This window comes from Delphinus delphis, chromosome 11 (genome assembly GCF_949987515.2).
Source record: "Delphinus delphis chromosome 11, mDelDel1.2, whole genome shotgun sequence".
Classification (NCBI taxonomy): Eukaryota; Metazoa; Chordata; class Mammalia; order Artiodactyla; family Delphinidae; genus Delphinus; species Delphinus delphis.
The window spans coordinates 44,461,572-44,466,279 of record NC_082693.1 but is presented as its reverse complement, the minus strand read 5'-3'; positions in this window follow the sequence as shown (position 1 = coordinate 44,466,279).

The following is a 4,708-nucleotide window of genomic DNA, read 5'->3' as shown; positions in this document are numbered from 1 at the left end:
CACTCCCTAACACCATACATAAAAATAAACTCCAGATGGATTAAAGACCTAAATGTAAGGCCAGACACTATAAAACTCTTAGTGGAAAACATAGGCAGAACACTCTATGACATAAATCACAGCAAGATCCTTTTCAACCCACCTCCTAGAGAAATGGAAATAAAAACAAAAATAAACAAATGGGACCTAATGAAACTTTAAAGCTTTTTCAAAGCAAAGGAAACCATAAACAAGACCAAAAGACAACCCTCAGAATAGGAGAAAATATTTGCAAATGAAGCAACTGACAAAGGATTAATCTCCAAAATTTACAAGCAGCTCATGCAGCTCAATATCAAAAAAACAAACAACCCAATCCAAAAATGGGCAGTAGACCTAAATAGACATTTCTCCAAAGAAGATATACAGATTGCCAACAAACACATGAAAAGATGCCCAACATCACTAATCATTAGAGAAATGCAAATCAGAACTACAATGAGGTATCAACTCACACAGGTCAGAATGGCATCATCAAAAATCTACAAACAATAAATGGTGGAGAGGGTGTGGAGAAAAGGGAATCCTCTTGCACTGTTGTTGGGAATGTAAATTGATACAGCCACTATGGAGAACAGTATGGAGGTTCCTTAAAAAACTAAAAACTACCATACAACCCAGCAATCCCACTACTGGGCATATACCCTGAGAAAACCATAATTCAAAAAGAGACATACACCACAATGTTCATTGCAGCATTATTTACAATAGCCAGGACATGGAACCAACCTAAATGTCCATCGACAGACAAATGGATAAAGAAGATGTGGTACATATATACAATGGAATATTACTCAGCCATAAAAGGGAACGAAATTGGGTCATTTTTTGAGACGTGGATGGATCTAGAGACTGTCATACAGAGTGAAGTAAGTCAGAAAGAGAAAAACAAATATCGTATATTAATGCATATATGTGGAACCTAGAAAAATGGTACAGATGAACCAGTTTGCAGGGCAGAAATAGAGACACAGATGCAGAGAACAAACATGTGGACACTAAGGGGGAAAGTGGTAAGGGTGGGGGGTGGTGTGATGAATTGGGAGATTGGGATTGACATGTATACACTAATATGTATAAAATGGATAACGAATAAGAGCCTACTGTATAAAAAAATAAATTAAATAAAATTCAACAATTAAAAAAAAAAAGAGAGAGAGATGTACCACAATGTTCATTGCAGCACTGTTTACAAGACCCAGGACATGGAACCAACCTAAACGTCCATCAACAGATGAATGGACAAAGAAGATGTGGCACATGTATACAATGGAATATTACTCAGCCATAAAAAGAAACGAAATTGAGTTATTTGTAGTGAGGTGGATAGATCTAGCGTCTGTCATACAGAGTCAAGGAAGTCAGAAAGAGAAAAACAAATACCATATGCTAACACATATATATGGAATCTAAAATTTAAAAAAAATGGTTCTGAAGAACCTAAGGGCAGGACAGGAATAAAGATGCAGAAGTAGACTTGAGGACACGGGGAGGGGGAAGGGTAAGCTGGGACAAAATGAGAGAGTGGCATTGACATATATACACTACCAAATGTAAAATAGATAGCTAGTGGGAAGCAGCCGCATAGCACAGGGAGATCATCTCCATGCTTTGTGACCACCTAGAGGGGTGGGATAGGGAGGGCGGGAGGGAGGCTCAAGAGGGAGGTGATATGGGGATATATTTATACGTATAGCTGATTCACTTTGTTATATAGCAGAAACTAACACAACATTGTAAAGTAATTATATTCCAATAAAGATGTTGAAAAGAAATGCTGATGCCAATAGACAGCTGGGTTATAAATTCATCTATAACATGTCATTATACTTCTTGATTTGGGTCCATTGCCCCTGCTAGACTATAACTTTCTCGGAAGTAGAACCCATATCACTTTTTCTCCACAGAGCCTAACTAAATGTCCAACACAAATTTTCAATAACTCTTTGTGGAATAAATGAATAAGTTAAAGAATGACTGAATGAACTATATCTTTCCCGAACAGATCATCCTTTTACATGCTAAAAACATCCAGAATAACAACAGGAGCTGGACTGCAAGTCCATGAAGTAGGTTCTACGTCTGCAAAGAACTTGAAGAGAGAGAACTAGGGCTGACAGATTACCCAAAGAGGTTGATAGCAGACATAAATAGTAAATGTAAAGGGGATGGTAGATAGCATAAGGCTTGAAGGACAAAGGGGTTTTGCACCTATGAGGATGAAAGCACAAGGGGAAACCAACTGAATGGCAATACTGCCTCCCAGTGGCCCTTGGGATAAAAGCCTCTATACCAGAGCACTTTCACAAAATAATAGCTTTCTCACTTTGAGTGGTTCTGGGCTATGAGCTGGGCCAGGCACCTCTTACTTTATCTCATTTAACCCTTACAACAATCCCTTGTAGACACATAGCTTGTAGATTAGGAGTGAATCACACAGACTCTGGAGTCAGGATGTCTGGCTCTCCTACTTACTAGATTTGTGACCTGGGGCAAATTAATTCTCAGCATATGTCCCCATCTGTAAAACAGGGATAATATTAGTACCTATCACATACATCCTTGACAGCATAGCAAATGCTATATAAACGTTAGCTATTATTATGCCCTTTTTTCTGGTGAGGAAAACTTATGTTAAATAAATGAAGCATACAATAGGAACTCAATAAATAAACCTCCTTTGCTTTCCCCCCTTATGTCTTAGCTCCTTACAGTGTGCCCTCCTTAATGGTCCTGAAATTTAAATAGGGGACTCCCAAATAGCTCAAAGAAGTCAGTTCCTAAAGGGAGCAATAAGGAATCTCCAATAAAGAAACTGAGAAACCTCCATTAAAAAGCCCAGGGCATGTGGTTCTGGAAAAGAGAACTCTACTGGCACTCTTGTTACTGTTATTAGAGTGAAGACCTTCCCAGCAATGAAATTCACTCTACTGAAAACAGGATGCACGGAGATTGTGAAAATCAACTAAGATTTGTGCAGGATGTCACATTTCTAGAAATATTCAAATAAATATGATCTGTCCAGAGCCTATTTTTCACAACTTTGCCCACAGAAGCTAAGGGACCATGATCACTTTCAAGATTGGGCTAATAATAACCTACTAGAGAGTCTATTCTCTCGTTGCTTTCCTACTATTATTGTAAAAATAAAATTCACGAAAATGATAGTTTTCATGTGACACAACACTGATGTGATTATCAGACTGCCCACCCCAGTCCACCTTTGAGATGAGACGTATCTTTACCTGGTCAGACTTATTGGCAGATCTGCACATCAATAGCAAACAGGCTCCTTTACATGGAGAGTAAAGCTCTCCATGCTTCTGCAAGCTTCCTCTGATTCAGATTTTAGTATTCCTGGGTGTTCTATTTGAGAGACTGAATATACAAACAAACAATGACCAGACCATATTTAAAAACAGAACTCTGACCCACAACCTGCCCGAAGCCTACCCAGGAAACCAGCCCCCTTATCTATAATAAACAGCCCAGGAAGCCAGCCTGCTTAAGTCAGACTTATAGGAAGTCAGACTGCGGTGTCTAGTGATAGTCCAGGAAGCCAAATAACCCATATAACAATCCGCTCAAAATAGCCAGGACTTGATTAACAACTGAGAGCTTCCCTAATTTTTGTCCCCACTTCCAACTTAGGACCAACCAGAGAAAGCCACATGTGCACCCCTAACCAATCACATAGGATGCCCCTCTCTTGAGTTAGCCCACCTACAACTTACCCATGAAAACAGCCTTGAATCAGGACATACCTGAAACCTTCCCTTTTTTCACTATTAATCTTTTCCATTCCTCTGCCTGTCTATGAGTCTCTGCCAAAATACAAGTGATGGTGGCTGACTCCCTTTCTAAACATAGCAAGCTCTTGAATAAATAGCTTTTGCTTTTCTCATTTGGTTGGTCATCATTTATTTCCACATATTGGACCTAGTAATTCTACAAAGAACTAATTTCCAAACCCTCTTTAAAAGATATTGGTTGGGTTTCCGTGGTGGCACAGTGGTTAAGAATACGCCTGCCAACGCAGCGGTCACAGGTTCGAGCCCTGGTCCGGGAAGATCCCACGTGCCGCGGAGCAACTAAGCCCGTGCGCCACAACTACTGAGCCTGTGCTCTACAGGCCGCGAGCCACAACTACTGAGCCCATGTACCATAACTACTGAAGCCTGCACGCCTAGAGCCCATGCTCCACAACAAGAGAAGCCACTGCAATGAGAAGCCCGCGCACCGCAACGAAGAGTAGCTCCCATTCCCGCAACTAGAGAAAGCCCATGCGCAGCAACGAAGACCCAACTCAGCCAAAGATAAATAAAAAATTTTTTAATCTTAAAAAAAAGAGATACTGGTTAACATTGTTTCTAAAACAGTCATAAAGTTAGAGGAGAACATCTCTTTTACTTCATCTTAATAACCTAAATCTATATGCTTCAAGGCTTACCTTTAGGCAGAAGATATCCCTGGAATGGGCGCAGCCTCCTTCTGCCCACCTGAGCAGTGGAGTGTCGAAGCGGGCGGGTGGAGACCGCGGGAGCGCCTCCCTCGCTCAGGCCGACCTCCGAATGGGAACTACAATTCCCAGTGGCCCCTGCAGACCGCCGGCCGCGGCCACGATGCGCCTGCGCAGTGGCGGGGGCTCCGGCTGTGTGGTTCCCGCCAT